Raw genomic sequence first — 21,961 nt, 5'->3', positions numbered from 1 at the left:
TGTGGCAGGTAAGATAATGTCTCTTTGGATTTACAGCAGCATCTCTGAGGTGAGCTGGGAAGGTAGTGCAGTGCTGACTGGCTGCCTCTGTGCGGCACAGGATTCAGGGGATCTTGTCCAGCCAGTAAAAAGGACATTGTTTGTCAGCCCGGGCAAATGTTGCTCCAGCATAGCTGAGGAGCTGGGTAGTGCAAGGGTGGGTGCTTGGATAAGAAAGCCAGGCTTTTGGGGATGGAGTTTTGATATTGTCTTGGTTAAGCTGCAGGAGCAAGCATGCTGTGAGGTTGCGACTAATTTTGTTGTTGTGGGTCCTGCAGCTCCAAAGGAATCTGGGCAGCCTCTGTGGTATTCAGGACTGTGTAATATGATTACTGGGGTTGTTTAGCCTGGAGAAAAGGAGGCTGTTGGGAGACCTTATTGCTCTCTACAGCTACCTGAAAGGAGGGTGTAGTGAGGTGGGTGATGGTCTCTTTTCCCAAGTAGCAAGTGATGGGACAAGAGCAAATGGCCTCAAGGTGCCATTAGGAAAAATTTCTTCACCAAAAGAGTTGTCAAGCATTGGAACAGGCTGCCCAGGGTAGTGGTTGAGTCATTATCTCTGGAGTTATTTAAAAGATGTGTAGATGTGGTGCTTAGGGACGTGGTTTAGTGATGGACTTGGCAGTGCTAGGTTAACGGTTGGACTTGATGGTCCAACCAATTGAAAGGTCTTTTCCAATCTAAATGATTCTATGATCTTTCTACAGTTGGCATGCAGAGGATCATTGCCCCCTCCATGTATGAAAGATTCTGGAGTGGCATGTGTCCTGTTTCAAAGGTGGATGTGGTCAGTCTCTATGGGCATTTAGCAATATTTTTCCATGCTGGGATCATTTAGGTATTGATGGGTTGATATCACGTGAGAGCAAACCCGGAACAGAGTTTTGCAGTTGGAAGGAATATGCCTTATCCCAGGCATCTTCCTTTGAACAAACCAAAGTTCAGGCCCCAGGGAAATCTATGTGTGTGTTCCTCCAGCCCAGCATGGCTTCTCTGCTTTCCCACCTTATGCTCTGACCTCACTCCTCACCTAGATGGCTTTGGAGGGCAAAGGAGAGATGGTATTTTTGTACCACTGTCCCAATTGTGCTATAGCTGTGGCTAGATGCCCTCAAAGTGGATGAGAAGGTCTGTGTGAGCTGAGAAGGTGGGTCAGGTCCTAAGAGCAATGTGTGAGCTGTGCAAATAGAGGGGAAAACCTCTAAGGTTATTCACAAAGCTCTGTCTGTTGCTCTGAAACAGCTGGAGTGCTTAGCAGAGGTCTGAGAAGCCCTTTCACATGCTGCATAATGTGCTTATGGATAGGCAGGTAATTAAGCATGGAGAGAGCAAGGCTGAGCTTAAAACCTCTGATCTTGGTTTCACTGGTGTTAACACTAGCAAAGAAGCAGTACAGGAGGTCTGGATTTCACACCTGGCTGGTTCCTCAGGCTGATAGAGCTGTGCTCTGTGCTCCTTTTCAGTGAGCCCTTTGTAAATGAGGCTGTCTCTTGCTCCTCTTGGTAGTTCTTTACAACCATGAGACTGTTAACACCACGGAGAAGGCAAGTCAAATTTTACCCCACTCCTACCAACACTGAAGTTCTCCAGGCTGAAACCTCAGCTGGAGTAAATCAGCCTTGTTTCCTGAACTTCACTGAACCTCAGTTGTGCCAGCTGTGGCAGACTGAGCCTGTTTTCCAGCTGCCTCAGGGGGGGAAAAAGTCTTCTCCCACTTTTGGAAGCTCCTCATCTGAATTTCTCTGTGTGGCTGCAGGTGGGCTTTGTTCTTATCTACTTTGTGGGCCTTTGTTCTAATCCCATAATTGATCTTTGTAGTGGCCCTGATATTGGCCCTGTCATTTTAATTGGCAGTTAACACTTGTAATTGGTCCTGACTGTATCCCTCTGGCAATTAGCTCTTGTCACTGTGGTTCAGTTCCAAGTCCTTGATACCCGGTGTTAAGAGGTCCTAACACTGGCCTGCCTAAACTGCCCTTTGCTGTTTGTAATTTGACCTGCTATAACTTCGGACGTGAGCCGCTCTGCTCCGCCCTGATCTCAACCATACCCTGATCTCAACATTAACACTCATTGTAATTCTCCCTTTTACTGACCTCTGCAATCAATCCCTGTAACAGAGAATCATAACAGTAATTGAATGATAATCGGCAGAAGAGAGCACTCTAGCACAGAGATGTGCTGGAGCACAGAACCCAGAAAGACTGCGTTAACTTTTTTTGTTCATGAAACATTCAGATTGGCTTTTGTGAGTGCATGCGGGCAGTCTTAACGGGGTGGGTGCTTCTTCGCATCTTTGTCCATCATGGCACTGAATAATTTCTCCAACCCAAAGAGAGAATAGAGAGGGGTGGGTTAAGAAATGAGAAGGGGTTTCTCAATGGTAAGTGTGGCAGAGTGAGAGGAAGTTCTTCTGTAACTACCATGTTGTTTCAGAGACAAGCCTGCAAGGCAGCAAAACCTTTGCTGACGAATGATTTCTCAAACCGTTAACGGGCTGAACATAGCTGAACATCTGGGGAAGACACCGGAGCAGCTGTTGCTGCTCTCTAACTTTCCTTCTGCTTTTCCTTTAACCAGAAAAGTGCTGGCAGAAGGTAACAAATGGGAAAAGGGGTTGCTCTCAGGGCAGGTGTACCCCTGCCCTGGATGGAGGAGTGACACAGCCTGACAAACGAGATCACAGACAATGGCCCTCTAAGAGTCCTGTAGGCACATGTGGCTCTTGATCCATTTGAAAATTCCTGTTTTATGGCTATTTTCTATTTCCATGGTTAATCCATGCTACAGTAGTAGGAGCAGGTAACTTTAGTGACCTTAGATGTCTTAGGTAGGAATGAAAGTTCTTCTGAAGATGAATCACTGCAATAGAGACCTGAGCATGTTCTTTATGCAAGGAGTACTCAAACAAGGAGCTGTCTTGTAGACAGCCCTTCCTTTTGAGATCTCTGAACAGGAAAAGGTAAAGGCTAAACTTCTAACAGCTTGAACTTACTATAAAGAATGTCACCAATGTTGGTGGCAAAGCAAAACACAGAGAGCTGCTTTGTTGTGGGTGTTTTACCATGGTTCTCCTGATGCTGTGAAGTAAACAGAGGATTTGGAGACCCAGGTTTTAGTCCTGCCGGTTGTGTGAGCTAAACTGAACCATGCCACCTCTCTTCATCCTGTTTCCTTGCTCTTTCTCCATCTTGTCTGTTCATGGTGTGACACATGTACTATATGGGGCCCTGAGCTCCAGCAGGGCTCCAAATACTATTGCAGTAGGTTTGTTACAGTACTCCAGTAACACGCTGACTAGGGACAGCGGAGTTGCTCCATTTAATTTCTGACAGAGACCTGACAAATCAGGTTAGGAGCTGGCTGAGTATCTCCACATGTGAGCCATGTACCAGTGATTTTTTTATGGGGTGGTCAAACACTAGAACAGGTTTCTCCACCCTTGGAGATATTCAGAACCTGACTGGACGCTGCCCTGAGTAACCTCCTCTTGTTGACTGTGGTTTGAACAGGGGAGTTGGCCTAGGCAATCTCCAGAGGTCCCTTCCTACCTTATCCATTCCGTGATTTTTGTAGGGTAAGAGTGTCACAGAGGTGCAAAGAGATCCTGGATGGTCCTTCTGGCACAGACACTCTGGGGCATGGCCCTGTAGCTGTTTCCTGATGACCTCCTGGAAATTTTTGATGCAAGGAGCTTGGCAGCTCTGTGCTGCAGACTTGTAGGTGTCTCTAGGACCTGTAGCATAGAATCATAGAATGGCTTGGGTTGGAAGGGACCTTAAAGATCATCTAGTTCCAACCCCCCTGCCATGGGCAGGGACACCCTCCACTAGACCACGTTGCCCAAAGCCTCATCCAACCTGGTCTTAAACACTTCCAGGATGGGGCATCCACAACCTCTCTGGGCAACCTGGCATGGTCCAGGAAGGATGCTGTACCTCAGAGAGGCCTTTAGGCTGGCTGCTAACAGCTATGGCTCTCCTCCCACCTGGGTTGCAGGTGCCATGTTGTCTGGAGGGTAAGGACAGCCTCTTATCCTTATCCTGTGTTTCTTTTTTGGTCAGTAACTGTATGTATGGGTAATAGCAGCAGCTGCTCTTTGGGAAAGTTGGGTTACTCCCTTTAACTAAAATAACATGGTTGAGTAACAGCCGAGAACACACCAGAGCAGGGAGGAACCACACTGTTTCTCACAAGGGTTTGGGCTGCCAGCTCTGCGTAGCTCCCACACCGCTGTCTTAGAGCAGTGGTGTGTTTATTTTCTTTCCTAGTGTGTGTTGGTATTTCACTTTTTTCCTGACAGAGATAAATGATTTCTTTAGATTTGAATAATAAGTAAGTAAAATAAATGTGCCCGTCGAGTTGGTAATTCTGACTCAAATTCAGGTACATTGAAAACTCAGTCTGGAAAGTTTGTGTCAATTTTGACTCACAAGGGTTGTAGTGGCATTTTGTTACCTAGTCTTTACTTCCTGCTGTTTTGTTCTTCAGGCTTCTAGTTCTTTCTAGACTGATTTAACACAAATAGGATTGAGAGCTGACCCAGCCAGTGGCTAATGTGCCATGCATCAAAGATGCAGTTGGAAACCCGAAATAGGCAGAAAGGCCAGCCTGAAGGTCTGAGTTGTGAGGCTTCTTTAGGTAAAAGAGAAGCTTTTCCCTGCAAGATCTCATCAACTCGCTAGACTGGGAGCTGAGGCTTGAAGAAAAATGTGGGCTTGTATGGGCTCACCATATAATTATGAGACTTGGCAGTATTTTCATCATCTGAGAGTGTGTCCAGGATACACCTGGTTTCAGTCTCCTTTCATTGCAAATTGTTGAAGCAGGTGCTGTATGTCATTACTGATCAGTGCAGAATGTAGTGGAGTGAGGTCTTTGGCCTTTACTAGAAGCCCCTAGGCACTGAGATCATACTTTGTAATGAATAACAGCATATGGACACGGGGTGATCTCGGACAGGGCCTGATTGCGCTCTCTTGCCTGTATCATGTCCGTGGGGTTTTTATACGAAGTCAGTGAACTGCACTGATTTGTATGAGTGGAGTGTCTGGTGCATTGACTCCAGGAACATTGCTCCTGATTTGCACCTATTTAGTGGATCACTTTTGCAGTGGTGTAAATGTACATATTTGATGTAGACCTCTGCTTTCCCTCAGGGTGCTTGCCAGTATATTTTTGCCTGCAAAGCCTCTAATTCTTCTGTGAAGAGCAAAGCAAATGTTATTTCACAAGGGGAGTACAATGTCTCTCTTGATAGAGGCAGCCTGTACAAAATCTGTAGTAATAATATACCAATAATAATAATTATTATTGGGTATCTCCTGTTCAGGATTCTGGCTGTGCAGGCAGTTCCTCTGCAGTTTGACAGCCTTGTGGCCAGTAAGAAAGCGTTAAAAATGATGCAAGCATTTAGCATTTGTGAACTTAACTCTATAAACTTGATGGAGTGAAGAGAATCTTTTTGTTCTGTGCTGAGCTGAGAAATATTCTGGCACTCTGGACACCTGCCATCTTCCTCCTACTGCCTCTTTTATGTCTTGCTGTGAATCTGCAGTATCTTCTGCAGTGGTAGCAGCTGGCAGGACTCCGGTGCCTTTACCTCCCTGACAGCTTTCTGTATTTGTACAGCACCTTGCACTACACAGCCCAAGTTCTGTGCGGGGCTCCTTAGGGCTCCAACAGTGAACGTGATAAATAATGACAATAAATATGTCAACAATGAACAACATGAACCCTGTAAATCATTGACAGCTAGAGCAAAATGTTTCCTCTTTGGAAAATAGTCACCCTCAATGTGTGTATTATTCTTTCATCTCTTTATTGTCTTTCCTGTGCTAACATCAGACAGCAGCCAAACAAATCCATGGGGTAAATATGCTGGAGCAGATCCACAGTCCCAGTGGAGGTGCTGGGGTGTTGGTAGAGCCACACTGATTTATGCCATTGCAGTGCAGCCCCCTTGTCCCTAGGACACCCTCCTGCAACGCTAAACTGGGTGTATAATTCCTGTAATCACTCAGTAGGCATATTTCTGAGAATGAGATCTGAGCCAAGAGCAGAAATCTAATTCAGGATCTCAGACGATCTTTCTTTCCTCTAACTGGTGGCCTTGGGCTCAGAGTGACTGACTCACACAAGGAAATGAGTGTGACCTGTACGTTGTTACTGCTATGTGTGCACGTAAGGGCAATTGAGTTGCTTGATATCTGATGAAATCACTGATGACTTTTGGTGACCTCTGATGGAAAAGGTCATGTTTGAGACCAGGAGATTTTTTTCTGCACGGTGTCTGTCATAAACAACAGCACCTCATTTCCACATGCTGGCTTTGCAGGAAACAGCAGCAGTCCAGCATTTCCAAACTTGCCTGTATAAAAGTTGGGGTCTGAACCTTTAGTTAGCCTAACGCACTGTAGCTCCCTGGGAATCAAGGGAGCTTTACTTATCTCCACCGGCTGGTTCTTAAATGCAAGGGTAGGCACTGAATACTGTGGGGTGTCCAGATTTCTACCCAACCCCCTGAATGGGTGTGCTGCTTATACTAACTTTTGAGCAGCAGAACATTCTTAGTAGTAGAGAATGTGCATTTAGGAATCAAACCTTTAGTTTCAAGGCTTGAAAATGTTGATCAGAGAGCAACAGGTATGTGATCTCTTGTAGGTCACTGAATCATGTATCTGATTTGTCTGCAATTTACAGTAGTTAGTAGCAAGTGAAGAGAGAATTGGGTCACATGCTATCTGGTTCAGCCTCAAATACAACTGCTGATGTTTAGGAAAAATCAAGGAGTGGTAGGAGACGTGAATTAGGGGAAGGCCGAAACCTGTCCCTTCTGGCTGCCCAAAAGGGGAACTGCTGGCAAACTTGAAGGCTATGGATCACAATATGGAAAATAGGTGTGGGTTAAAAATGTCCAACCCTCTGACTCTGGGGCTGACAAGGAGCCAGAGAACCACACAGACCAGAATATATAACCTGCAGCCTATGGCCCATAACAGTGTTATCTTTCTTCACCAGTGAGCAGTCCTGCCCCCTGTCTTTGCTTGTCATATGGCTGACCTGTCTTTCACTTGGAAACTTTGTAGTGCTGACAGTATGTGTGTGTATATATATATTTTTAGGAGCTGCACTACCAGTATCATTTCCCGCTGATCTCACTGGAGACTAATCCAAGCTCTGCTGTCAGCCAGGACCCAGGGCTATTTGGCATATCTCAGAATTAGGCTGCTCTCTGGTCCTTGCTAAGGCTTCTCTCTGCATGCAGTAAGACTAGAGAGGAGCTGAGGAAGAGTGCTGACATGCTGATGATGGCTAAGAGGTCTTGGGCTGGGCCTACAATTGAGGAAACGGATTAGGCTCAGTTGGTTTCACTGATGTTGTAGTCATTGGTGTAAGCAGAGGCTTTGCCTAATTCCATTACATGTTTTGGACTGCATCATCATATGTTACAGGCCAACTGAAGTAGCATATGTGGCTTTCCACCAGCTAAGAACTGGCACTCACTTCATGCTGCTGCTGCTCTGCACAGTACTGCTGCCATTGTATGCACTTCTACTTGCCTGCACCTCCCTTGCAGCCTAGGACAGATTGGCAGGACTGGATGTGGCTCCCCTTCCTACCTGGACACTGTGCAGAATGAGCAATCATAAAGCTCGGGTGGTGAAATGTGTTTTGAAGAGTCAGTGAATGGCTCTGAAAGGCTCCTTTCACATCCCGCACTAACAAATGAAGCTCCTTGTGCCATCAAAGTAAGATTGATAACTCCTCTGACATTCCATATTCAATATTCTGAATATTGAGAGGTGTGGGTTTCCCTTGAGACACGAACCTTTATGATTCTCTCCCCCTTCATCTCCAGAGAGCCTGCTGGAGGATGGGGGGGTAGGGAGAGAAAAAGCAAAGAAAGACTTGGGGTGGGGAAAAGGAGAAAAATGACACAGAGGGGCTTTTTCCTTTTTTGACTTCATCAGCAGAGTATCTCTCATTTCTGAGCCTGGCAAATGGAATTGTGCTGCTCAGCCACGATGAATGATCCTGTTTCCCTACACCCCTCCCCCCCCAGCAGGGTCATTGAAATAGGCTTCAAAACTAATATAAAAATGTTCCTGTTTTTATGAACACTAGAACCTGCGATCTGTTTCATTTGAGAACTTTTGAGAGGTCCAAGTTGGGAGGAAAGAGGGGGGGAGAGAAAAATAAAGGGAGCTCAAACCAACCTGAGGCAGATTTGATTTTTTTTTAATTTGCCATGAGGACGCAATCCAGGTATTTGTCTATCCATGTGACTAGGGATTGCTTAAAGCCTGAGAACCAGAAAAGAATAATTTCTAATCGCATTTCTCCCCTCCCTACTCCTTCTCACTACCTGATGTTGTGAAAGGAAGTAGTAGTGGCACCTGGAGCAACTGCGGATACCCAGAAATGTAATGCCAGACACTTCTTCACCAGGTGGGAGTTCTCCTAGCTCAGTTCACTCTGAAGGGGCTAGCGCAGATCAGTTTTCTGCTCCAGAGCTGTTTAGATGCTGAATGAGAGACCCGAGGTGCAGCTTTGTAAATATCATTTTCTGTTCTATTACGCCTGGAAAGGTAGTAGTCTGTGCTTTCTGCTGTAGCATGTTCATGTCTCAGCTGATATCATCACCCTGTACGACCTCTGTGTCTCCTGGAGTCCACCTCAGCCTGAACATGGATGAAAAAGCCTCATGTAGAACTGCTTTGCCGCATCTACTACCCTGCAACACTGACGTCTCCGACGGGCTTGTCTCCCAGATGCTGCCTGTCTTCCACTGTCTCCCTGAAAGTCCCACACAGGTTCACGTGCTGGCAGTCCAGAGGGCAAGCCTATGAGCGGGGAAACAGGCAGACATAGCAATGGCATCTTGGGACAAAAGGTGCTCTGTTGGCAGCTTGGCTTCCTTGGTGAGAGTTTCTAGTGCCACAGCTCAAAAGCTGCATGGTGCAGAATGTCTTCCATACTCCTGAGAGTGGTTTTGTATGTGGGATGCAGCTGGCTTTGCAGTAGGTTGGGGTGGCCTATTCCCCTCAGCATAAAAGAAATACGTTTTCCTGGGAAGGGTGTGGATTGCAGCCTCTTGTGTAGGAAAAACCTCTCTCTGCAGGCTATGGCCTGGGGCAGACATTCTTTGCTCGCTCACAGTAATTCACCATCTCTCAAGGGACCCATTGAGCTTATTTAACAAAGGTCAGCTAAATTTTCTAGTATCCTGCTGTGAAAGCAGGATTAGTAGAAATCTTGTTTATCCTTGGTGTCCAGCTACTTGACTGTTCACTTCAAACTGCCATGTTGGCATAAGTCTGAAATTGGTGTGGTTGTGGTGGATAGAGTCTTAAAGCACCCACTGCATAAGACTTGCAAGAGGGTGCAGCTGTGCAGAGGGGGCTTGATTTGCTTCCGCACTTACCCTGCCCTGATTTTCCATGGCTGACACTTATGTTTTTTATCAGTTTTTATGATTGTAGGTAATTTGGGCCAATTCTGAGCTTAAAGAGGACTTGTTTTCAGAAGTTCTAGAAACAATTGTGGCTCACTGTGTGTGGTTTCTGTTTGAGTGATGTTCTATGAATTGTCTGTTGTATTTTCATTGCTACTCTTCATGGCCTGGTGGCCCCATCTCAGCTGGGTGTTTGTGGTGCTAGGTGCTGTGCAAAGCATGATAGGGGGCAACAGCTGCTCTGAAGACTCTGCAGTCTAAATGGATGTGACTGCCAGGATTGCAAGGATGGTATTCCGGTTTTCTCAAGTGGGGGTCTGTTACAGCCTCTTCCTGCTCACTCCTATGAGGCATATAATTTACCTGTCCCTTTCTCTTTCTTAAATTGTGCTGTTGAATCTGTGTGTCCCACTTCTGGAATCTCCCCAGTCTCACCAATGAACAGCATGTGTTTCTAGCTTGTCGTGTACAAGATCCACCTCATCCCCCCTGCCCCAGATTTTGCCATATAAATAGCCTATTAGCAGTTGCTGGAGCACTCAGCCGGTCTGCAGCCTTACTGGCAGCAGGAGCATTTCCACACACCACCTGGCTCATCAGTGGGATTATGGTAGCTGCTCTATGGCTAGCTGGGGATAAGTAACCACCAAAAGCCTGGGGAGCTTTTGCAGCTTCCCCAGGACATGGTCAAGGAGCTTGCAGCAGACCTGAACTCCCGATCTTCTGAGAACAGTAGCAGTGTCTCAAGCACAAGGTCACCCTTCCCTTCACAGCAATGGGTGCAACTGCTGACTACAGATGGCTAAACAGTTTGTGGAGCAGACACAGAAAGCAGAGGGGGCTGTGTGGGTCAAGGCAAAGCAAACGCAGGCGATAGCGAGGGCTGAGATGAAAGCCTCCCAGTCCTTTACAGTTGAGGCTGGAGCAGCTCCATCCTTCCCAGACTTCTACCTGCAGCGCCTGAGCGAGTGTAGCTGTAACTGTCAGTTCTGCTGATATGAATTAAAAGCAACATGGCAAATAGTGTATTCTAGCTGCTGTAATTATCTCTTGTGAAAGAAACAAGCAGCTGCCTTTGGCACAGCTCTGATCAGCTGTCTCACACAGGAAGGGCAATTGCAACTTCACCTGTTGGGTTTCCTTTTGTTGATGTGCCATGATACTCAAAGCCAATGAATCTGGGCACCATGAAAGCTTGATCCTGGCACAGCAATGAGCTGGATTGGGAGGCAAGCTCCTCTCTTCAGGGAGAGTCCAAGCACTGATTGCTTCTAAGGTTTGATTTCAGCCTTCTTGTCAACCCTGGGACCAATTCCTGCTGTAAATATACCCTGTTCATATTTCTGCCATGGAGAAAGGAGTGAAGCCTTTCTTTTGAATGTCTACCTGTGTTGAGAGTTAAAAATAAATCAATGTGTCTTGGTTTTGTGGTCTCCAGTCTCATCTAAGCCATGAAACACTGTGTAGGGTCTGAGCCAGATGTGCTTTGTCTTTTGAAGGAAAAGGCTTCATGATGGATATCACCCTTGTGTCATCTCCTGCTGGTATCTCACATATGTACCTCCTGGGCTGAATGTAAAAACCTGACTTGCTGCGATCAGTAGCCAATTATGTTCTGTGCATTTTTGCTGTTGTCAACCCTTCTATTTCTCTTCCGGTGCTCTCCCATCCTCCTTCTGTACAGGTGACTTGTGTTATGTAAGGTCTTATATTCCAGCACAGACCCTTCCAAGAGTGTGTGTTATCTGAAGGTGCAGGTTATATGATAATATGATAGTCTGGTACTATTGTGATGAAAGTTAGGCCCTGTGTAATCAATACTGTTGTTTCTTGGCCATTGGCTCATCAGAGCCATGGCTTCTCCTTCCTCCCATCTTGCATACCTCCTTCAAAAGATCACCTGTTCTGAAAAACATTTCTCTTAGTGGGAGAGGGAAATGAGGAGAATGCAGCTCTGAATATGTAACACAGATTCCACTACCCATAATTCTCACTGATCTAATTTTTGGCTAGGGTGGATGTAGACTGAAGTATGGATTGTCTGAAAAGGTCGGTGTCCTACTGTGTACTCACATCTCCCTAGGCACTTGATCAGAATGACTTTTCCTTAGGGAAGGACATCGGAACTCAGGGATAGGAAGGAACTGCCTGGGTTTTGGAGTCCATTCTCCTATACTGATGGTGTCAGTCTATGGGTCAGATGTATAGCCCAGAAGGGGCTGCAGAATTCTCAGTCCGTATGCCCTGACTACTCACAGACCCTTCCCCAGTCCTCTGTGAAGCCTGCTGTGCATCAGGCTTGAAGCACAGCATTGAGAGCAGGAAAGATCAAAGACTGGGCCAGGCATCTAGTGGGTAAAACCACCCTGATGGCCCCAGGTCACACCTCACTCTGCACAATAAAGTGAAAACTTCTCCCCTCCCAGAAAAGCTGACCTAAAAAATATAAATAGCATGTGGGTATAAATCATCACCAGCCGCATCTTCTCCACTGACCTTCCTACCTGTTCCAAGCTTCCTCGCTGCTGTGGGCATTCCCAGGCCTGGACAGGGAACAAGCATGCTGCAAGAGCAGTGGGGGTTTTAAAGTAAGAGATGTTCACCTACCCTTCTGTGTGCAGACAGTCTTTCCTCTGTGATGAATTAGCCTGTTTCATAGCTCAGGTTGGGATACTTCCTGCAGCCCATGGACTGTCTTCATCTGTCCAGCAGCAGACAAAGGAAAGGAGATGTTCACACAGCACCAGGAAAGAGAGGAAGCCAAAGGAAAAATGAAAGGGAGAATAGGAGGCAGGAGGAATTATTTTCCTTTTTTTCCCCTTTCCTTTTTTTTTTTTTTTATTTTTCCTGTGCTCTGCCTGTTCCTGTCAAAGCCGCTGGAAATTGTTACCGACAGATCGAGTGTCTTCCAGTTTCTGTGTCAGGGAGTTTTGCTGATTCTGTGAACCATGCAAAAGAGGGGTCAGGCAAGAGAAGGGGAGAGCAAGAGAATGACCAATTCAGCAGAGCTCTGGCTTTATCACTGATCTGGTCAGGTTCACTGGGTTTTAACTCCATGAGCCAGTCAGGCTTAGAAACTCACACCTTTGTTATCACCTTTCAAGAGGAGGGAGCAGGGCAGTGTGAATTCTCTGGGGTCATCAAGAGAGGCAGGACAGGGATCATCTCCCATAGCAGAGACTGCCATGCCCTCACCCTCCACAGCGTGCCAGACACTTGGATGCTCTCTGTCAAGATTGATTGCTATTTATTACTGTGCAGATCAGAGTGGGGACAAAGGCATATTGGAGGAGGTTTTGGGTCCTGCTTGGTCCTACTATCATGGCTTAGGGTAGGGAGGACCATGATAAAACTTGTCAGCACCAGGTACTATTGCTATTTGGGTCCAAGTCAGAGCAGAACTCTGAGATCATGGGACTACCTTTGGTTCAGGCATGTGTTTCCCTGGTGGGAATAGAGGCTGTATCTGTACAAGTCGAAAAGCACAGACCACCTCCTGACTGTCCCTGTAAATGCCTTGTGTGTGGCCTGCGTACAGCTTGTCTCAGTCTGCTTAGCCATGAGCTCCTGTGCCTGGTACTCTTGGACACCCAAGGTCCCCATGCTCAAAAGGATGTGATGCAGGCTGTGCACAGCCAAGGAGGAGTCTTGGGGTCTTGTACCTGAAAGTATGACCATATCTAAGGAATTTGATGGGCATCATTGCTCTACCTGCATGTGAAGGTTATACTGGACCTGGCAGTACTGTCAGCCATGCTAAAGGTGGCAGCTGAGAGGTGAACTACAGTCACTGGGAGGATCAGGCTATACAGACTGGGAAAATATCTTTGGAGACTTTGCTGAATCCTTTTCTGCGATCAAAAAATCAGGAACAGGGTCTCACAGCAGCGAGACCTCAGGCAATTTCTTCTCCTTCTAGAAGCTGGAACCTGGTAGCCATGAGAAACGGAGTGTCTTGTGGGTAGCATAGCTGATAGTCACTTTGCTGGAGGCCTGACTGAGCTTGAATGGAGGCTTGGGGGAACTTTACTTAGTTGGAATAAAGTCTGTGCATGTCCAGATTGGTTCATTAAAGCTGGTTATCTTGCTTCTGCTCACTGCTAAAGCTTTGCTCTGACGTGTTACTGGTAACATCACTGCTGAATGTGCAGGCCCAGAAAAAAGATATCTCTCCGCCTTCAGAAGCAGGTTCCATCAGGGCTACCTGCAGAGTGGAGGTATAGTAGCTGAAGTAGCATGGTTTAGTGGAAGAAAGGAGCTGGAAGCCACCGACGCTTTGGGATTCTGCTCCTTTCTTGGTTAACAGGGGACTGCTAGGCTATTTGAGTGCCTCTGTTTCCCCCTCCAGAAGGACTGTCTGTGACCCCTCTGCTCCAGAGAGGCTACAAGAGCTGTTCTCCTGCTGCAGCTAGTTGGGCTACCAGCTCAGGAAGGATGTCCACAAGGGGCCCTCCAATGTGCACACCAAAACCTGACCACCTGAGACCCCCAGCACTGCAGTGCTCTGCATAACTATTTAGCTGTCCAAGCAGGAAGGCAGAACGATCAGCCAGTGCCAGCTCTGGGGACAGCGAGATTAGCGAATGATGTGCACATTTTGGTGGTGGCTTTGGCAAGGACAGTGCTGAATGTGAATATTCCAGAGGACGTGTACAAATAGCAGCGGGGCTGGTGCTCCTCCGCAGGCTGATGGGAACCGGCTTTCCTGCTGATCACTGGCCTGTGCTATTCCATCACCCTGCAGAGAGAGCAAGATGCTGGCTGGCTGGGTGTAAGTCTGTCAAAAAAACATTGTGTTACTTCAGCAAAAGGTTCCTGGAGTTTGGAAAGTGGAGGGAGATTGAGGGGAATGTCAGCTGACCCTGCTTTCACCACCAGCAGAAGGCACAGAGGGATGTTCAGGCAGCTGAACAGAAGTGTGTGTGCTGGAGCTGTATGGGGGCTGCTGCTGCTTCTGTGGTGGTCAAGAGGCCTGGGCATGTGATATGTTTTGTACAAACAAAGGACAAAAAGCTGTCTGTTTTCCAAAGAACTAACAGTCTAAGGTGAGACAGGGTTGCTGACACAGATGCCATCGAATGAGTAGGAGAAATGTGAGTTTGTGTCCTGAGCCCTAAATAGTTGGTTGCTAGAGGTGAGCAACTAGAGATCACCTTCTGCAAAGATATGGTTGTACTGTCAGGTCCCAGGCCTCCTGACTCTGAAGTTCTCATATTTTTTCAGGTTCATCTCTGGTGATTAGTCAGTCCCAGCTGTGGCTGGGTGAGGGTATCCTGGACCAGGATCCCCACTGCAGCTTAGTGCTCTTAGGCTGCGTCATCTGAACAGAAGTTGACTGTGGTATGTGAGAGGGGGTTGGCCTAAAATGTTAACATGAAGCAAAATAGTGATAGACTGTCTGCCAGTAGGAACATTTTTTTCTCCACTCCTGTGGGTTTTTTTGCCTTCACACTCCTTAAAGCACCCCAGAAGGTGACAGAGTAATGTTTCTTGCCAAAGAAAAAATTCTGTGGGGTTTTTGGAAGAGGTCTTTGTCTTGTCTCTGGCATTGCCTGGGCTGGCCATTGACAACAGAAGAAAAGAGGTAGGTTCAGTACTTGGAATTGAAAGAGCAAGTGTTGGAGGTGGGTTGTTAGGTCCTCTGAGGATTTGTGACACAGTCTTGGAGCAATTTCAGGAAGTTTGTTCCTCTTCCTGCATGGGTGTCACCCTTGCTGTGGACTGTTTTCTGGTGGCTTCTGTGGTGCACTGCTGATTCCCAGCTGTGCTGCAGTTTCAGAGGTGTAGGATGTCCTGACTACTGAATATGTAGAAACCGAGTAGACAGCTCTTGAATTTGACTAGTTGTGGGCAGCACCAAGGGTAACTCGATGACTAAAGGATCCTTTAATTTTGCTTCTTGTTTCAGAACAATTTGGGTTGTATTTTCCAGCTTTTTCTTCACCACGAGAAAAGTACACAGCGAAAACTGGTATTATAATCTACTCACTTGTCTTCGATACTCTTTGCACTGACTGACTTTGTATATAAGATCTGGTAATTCTGCAGGGAAAAAGAGACTATGTCAGCAAACATCTCAAACCAAACTAGCTTTAAGACAGTTGAGATTCTGTGCAAAGCATGTAGACACAAGATCAGTTCCATTGTGATCAGCTTTGTATTTCATGTGCTTTCTTCTCCTGTGGTGATGTTCTGTTTTCATGGGGTTGCCCAAAAATTCCAACTGGACTTGACTTCAGAAATGCAGGCTTTGGGTTTCAGAAGGTATCAGTGAGCAATATATGGAGGAAGGAGACAAGCAGCCTTTGGTTAGGTAGGAGTCACCCAAGCGTGGGTACTGAAGATGACTCTCAAAGATGTTGCCTTCTGAGTGTGGGATCATGAGTAACAGCAACATTGTGGGCAAGGTGCATCTGGATGGCCTGGAGCATCCACTGGCAGAACCAGCCCTAGTAGGACTGGAAGGAGTGTGTACACAGCAGTCTTGAAGAGGAGAGGGAGAGACCTATGGTGTGGTACTTATATGCTAGGGGAACTTTTATTACATGGGCATTACAATTAGCAAAGGAGGTGTTTGTGCTGAAAGTATCTGTGTGGGGAGGGGGAAGTCAGGGAGGGGAAAGAGCTGGCGGTGACGGGAAGGAAGGGAGGGTGCCCTGACCTCTCCTCATAGCCCTGACTGTGTCCCCATCTGAAGGTCTGGCATATCCACTCTCACTACTTAATGATAGTGACATTACCCATCCGCCCAGCATCGCGGGGCTTTTGTCTTCATTCAGGCAGAAATGAAGTTCTCCTGGGCGCACTTATCAATCACTGCAAAGCTCCAGCTGTTCCGGAGCCTTTGGATCGACTTCAACAGCCGTGCTTACAAATTGTCTCTGAATAGCACCGAGCTGAGACCCCCTTTTTTGTCATTGTCTTCCGACAAATGTTTTTTTTCGGCAGCCTTTCGCAGACGTTGCCGGCTGCCTTCTGCCGCGGTGATTGAAAACAGGCCTGTTTTGCATTCTCCTGCCGGAGTCCTGGGTTCAGGGAGCTGTCCCTGAGTGCCACTCCAGCGAGTGCCGTGCCAAAGACAATTACATGCATAGTTTTGCTGATTGCATTAAAATCATTAGAATGAAAGATTCTGAAATCGTACATTAAGGGGGGAAATTAGAAAAAGCTTCAGAGACAGACAGCAGCGTCCCCAAAGTGAGGGCAATACAATTAGCTCAAATTGTGTTACATACACACAGAGTAGGAGTAGCTCCTGTAACAAATGACCTTATTATTGCTGCTCCCTCTCTCCCTCCATTCCTTTTTCTCTCCTTCACTCCCTTCTCATCCCCCCTTCCTTTTTCTCTTCTCTGAAATGACTTCTTTGGCCAGGACCACCATTCTCCTTATTCTTCCTTTCACCTTGCTGTTCTCCCCTTTTGTCTTGAGGAGTGCCTGGGAAAGGTCAGTCATGGGATCCCTGGAGTGTAGTACTTTGCTTTCAGAGCTGCTTTGCAGGCCATTTAGGAGGAAGTGAGTAAGTGCAACCCAAGAAGTTAATTTTCAGCTGAGCAAGAAACTTTGCTCTCCTGAGGAACAAGGAAGTACATGACTCCAAAAGCTTTGTACATGCACCAGCCATCAAGAAGATCAAAGCATTCAGCTGTCTAGCTATAGTCCATATCCAGTGCCAGGAAAGAGACTAGTAGCCATGCCTGAGGTGGGAAATGTTCCTGCATACCACAAGCACCAGCACAGGGGGAGGTGCAGAAAGGTTAATTCTTGAGGGGAGAATGAAGCTTCTCCAGTGTGAATTCTGGGTTGTTGGAAAAAATCACATTACATCAGGGTTTATGGGCCAGCCCCTTTGTCATCTTGTAACCATAATTACAGAAAGCAGTTGGCTGCCTAGGAGTGCCTTACAGTTCACAGCCGTAGTATTTAGACAGCTGAAGGTAAGAGGAGGGTTGGACTCTCAGGGGTTTGGTTGAATGGTGATCAGTCTCTGAGGAAAAGGGGAAGGAAGAGGATTACTGAAAATAGTGCAAAAAGAATTTGAAGGAAAAGGATTTTCTGGGAAATAGAGAAATTTGGGTCATAGCTTAGGGAAAAATCCAAGATCTTAGGATCAAGGAGACACCTGATAAAAGCTCAAGGAACCAAAGAGAATGCCTTGTGGAAGAAGAGCGTGAATTTTATGTGGATGCTGGAGCCTGTACACGTCACAAAGGACATTTGTCATCCTGTCTAGACAATGCCAAGAAGCAGATGAGAGATTGTGGTTTTCCTTTATGTGAAGATGGACTCCAGAGCATGTCATATGAATTGACCAAGGTCGACCAGGGAACCTGTGTCAGTCAGGGACTGAAATGCATCTTCCTCAGCTGGTAGTCAATATCTTAACTGGAAAACCAGTTATGTGTCACTCTGAACTATGACACTGTGCAGCTTCTCTGCTGGGACTTAGGGTAGTTTTGATATGGACTGGGATGGCTCTTTTGTTTCCAGTGTAACAGCTTGCAGCAACCTGTGTCAACTATGCCTGTACATCAGCTTGCCCCACTTTGCTCCAGGTGTCTCCAGTCACACATGATCTCTGTGTTGTGCTATAACATTATGCACTGTATAACTTGTGTTTGTGTCCACTTGCTGCTTCCCAAAAGCCTGGACATACTATGCAGTCTCTATTGAAACACACGTTGAGGCACCGAACACAATGGCATACGTGTGGCAGTGAAGCAGCACTGGTAGTGGTCCAGGATCTGCCTTGGGGTCTTTGCTTAGCTATTTTCACTGCTCAGTGGCATCCTGAGCTGTACTCATATGGCCTAAATTCCACTCACATTTCTGTGCTAAGCTCCTGTCAACAGACTCTGGATCTTCAGAGGAGCCAATGTCAGTGGTCACCTCTGTACGAAGTGGTCTGAAGACGTGTGCGGTGTCCTGGGTATTCATTGTTAGTGGGGTGGATTTTCCTGCCCTCCCTGTGTACGCCTGACTTTAGGCTCCAGTTCTGCTCTCTGAGATGTAGGGTATGGTCTGTCGTCTCTGTTTACAGTCTAGCCCAGGATATTGTTCATGACAAGAGCTGCTGGGGCAGACTTAGGGGGAAATTGTAAGAAAGGGGAAAGCAGCTGTGATACTTCCTTGATGTACTTAGCTGCTTGCAGCAATCTGTGTCTCAGGGTACCTGAACCCAAGGTGGTATCTTTGTGTTTGTAGTGTATTAATAGTAATCATTCAAAGCACTGCAGATTGACAAGGCACTGTACAAACTTCACGTAAGATGGTATGCTCGCTTCTCTTAAGAGATTACAGTCTCAGCTTAGATGTGGCAAAGAGGGAAATAGGATTTCTACTCATGTAAAGAATTATGGGAAGGAATAAGCAGTAGGTTGGTGACATAATGGGGCAGAGACCATAGTAAGTAAAAAAAAAAAAAAACCACTAAGAAGGGGAAATTGAAGGTAAGAGTGGGGAAAGAGGTAAGGGAGCAGAGGATATATCAACAGAATGAAGTGGGTGGGAGATCAAGTTGCCTTCCTAATGTGAATCAAAGTGTGGATGAACTGTGTAAGACAAGTAGAAGAATCCAGGAGGTGAGAGAATGGGGGTGTGAAAAAGGGAATGGATTTGGTATAGCAGGGCAGCACAGACTGGAGACAAATGTGACAGAGGTGGAGAAACCAGGCAGGAAAGGAATTCAAGCTAAGACAACCTGTTACAGAGGAAAGGAAGTACTGGGTTTAGTGGCTTTAAGGAAGAGAGAGGTATATATTTTAGATAAGGGGAATTGAGTGTTGGAAAGACAAGCAGAGATACAGGCTTGAGCAGTATGAAGAGAGTAAAGTGATAGGGGACAGATGAGGGTGAGGAGGGGAAAAATCTGGTTTGCTCAGAGCTCCGAAAGGGATCTGGAGATGCTAAGTAGAGGAAGAGAGTGAGCTGTGGAGCCCAGAGATGACCTTAAAAACATCTGCAGAGAAGTGGAATGATAGGAAAGTGCGAATCTTAAAGGATATATCAGCAGCCAAGACTCCTCCTAGTAGGAGAAGACCTGACTGGAGGCAGCTGTTCCCTCACGGGGATTTCTGCTGCTTCTGTTTCAACTTAACTCACAGGAAGAACAACCAAGCGTCACTGGGATTTATCTCAATTACCACTGCTCCCTTTGAAGCACCTTCCTCCTTACTTCCTTTTGTGGCCAGCTCTCCACATTCTTCCCAGCAACTGTTAGGCTGGAAGGGGTGTTGTGAAATTTTGTCATTGCAAATGCCAATGGACCCCTTTGGTTATTGGAGGTAAAGACTAACCTTGGCTCTTTCAGAGATCAGTGGGAGACATTCATTCACACCAGCTTCTCCCTGCAAGTTGGAGAGTCATGTACAAACAGTCTACTTGTAGATGCCATGCCTAAAAACGGGTAGGTTCTAGGATTCAGTCTCCGAGGTGAAGCAGCAGAAAGATCAGATTGTATGGATGTAAGACTCAGCTATTTGAGACACAGATATTAACTTCCAGGCCATGTTAATATTCAGCAAATGATACATAGCAGAACTTAGAGCAGTGGCGTCAGAAGGTGCTCTTTGAATGTTTTCCACTGTCTGGCCTATGTCTTCTCTGTACCCTTATCACAAGGTGCTCTCCAAATTCAGAGATCCTATCTTGCTCTCATTCAGTCCAGACAGATTTCATAGACTTTTCTGAGGCAATGCACACCTTTATGTGATATACCTTCTTTCCATCAACATGAGAGAAGATCTGAAAAGGTCAGTGTCCCAGGGCAAGTTTAGCCTGTCTGAACACCTTTCTACTCTGCCAGAGATCCCACTGCTGCTTTTCATATGACTTATGAAGATGGCCAGTTTCTTGTTTGCTTAGAAGTGAGGGGAAGGTATGGAAAGGTGCCGACTAGAGTGTGTTTGGGCCAAAAAGGGCCTGACTTGATCAACTTCAACAGACTTTGGATCAGGCCTTTTAATGACCAGCATGTGGGCTGGTGTGAGTAGGCTGAGAAGGTATGTGGTCTATGGCAGGATCACTGCAGAGAAAGGATGGTGCTTTACTGGGGGTGGAAAATGGAATTGTCACTGTGGAATGAATGAATTGTACAGTTTCTCTTTTGTAACCCAGGGAATAATTAAGATAGATGGGTAGATGAATTAGCTGTCCTGCAAGGTCAAAAGTGGATTGCCTTATTACTCTATTATTTCACTGTTGTGGAACTATCACCACTAACGCCTTTTTCATGATATTTTGTACATCGCACCAAAAAAAAGGGAAAAAAAGAAAAAGGGGGGGAGATACAAATTGATCGTTTGCTGGTGAAATCAGTCTTCGTCATCGCCAGCAGTGCTTGGATTAATGGGATTGAAGGCTGCTGGAGGTTCAGCCAGAGAGACGGGCGGAAAAACAAGAGAAATTGGTTTGCACCCCTGGGAATGGAATTGATGTGACTTGCACGGAGCTGCTGCAGCAGTGGTAGCTGCTATGATGGGGTTTTTTGGTTTTGTTTTTTTGTGTGTGTGTGGTTTGTTTTTGTTTTTTTTTAATGGGAGATGGGAGAACAAAATAAATCCCTAGCTGGAATACTGGGTCATTGCAAACATGGATGGTATTCTTCTAGGGTGTTTGGGAGGTCCATTTGCTATAAGCCTTTAGGGAACAATAGAGCACGGTCTTTGTGAAACACAGCTGCTTCCTGGTAGTCTTCTGCTATTCCTGTGGGGCTTTAAAGATGAGGTTTGGGACACACACTGGAAGCTGGACATTACTCCCATTACTGGCAAATACTCTGCAATCTACATAGCTGGCCATGGAGATCTTCCAAATGGGTAAGGACCATCATGTGGGTGTAATGGAAGTAGATGAGAGGATACCGATGATAGACATGGTTGTAGAGTGAGAGAAGCAGGGGCATATCAATTTAGGTCATTGTGTCTTTGACCTCACAGTCACAGAAAGAAACATGGGGGAGAGGAAAACCTGTAGTCAGTCTTCCCATCTGCAACGCCAAGAAGTGGCTCAGAAATGCTTGCTTGCTTCTGAGTTTCTTGCTTGGATTCTAGTAAATAAGGGTTTGGAGAGGTCTGAACTTCTGAAGAGAAGACAGCTTATTTTGCTCACAAGAAGTCCCACTTATGCTTGGCATTGTGGTTATAGCTGATCATGTCTTCCCCAAGCACCATGAGTAGCAGCAGAGGGAATCAATGTCTATGTGCAGTCAGTGTCAAGGGTCTTTCCTGTCTACATACATTCCCTTCTGTGTTCACCCAGTGCAGGTGATGGTGCAGGGTAGATGCAGCACAAAACTCTGAAGTGCTGAAGTTAATGCTATGCATGACTACTCGTAGGCAGCAGGATGCATAGTGTTTATCTGAACAGCTTTAAAGCAGATGTATTACGAATGGCTTTCCAAATGTGGGGCTGGATCTGAGGAAGATGAAGTCAACACAAGACTTCTTTGTGTGAACTGGAGAACTG

This window comes from Balearica regulorum, chromosome 7 (genome assembly GCF_011004875.1).
Source record: "Balearica regulorum gibbericeps isolate bBalReg1 chromosome 7, bBalReg1.pri, whole genome shotgun sequence".
Lineage (NCBI taxonomy): Eukaryota > Metazoa > Chordata > Aves > Gruiformes > Gruidae > Balearica > Balearica regulorum.
This window is presented reverse-complemented; position numbering follows the sequence as displayed.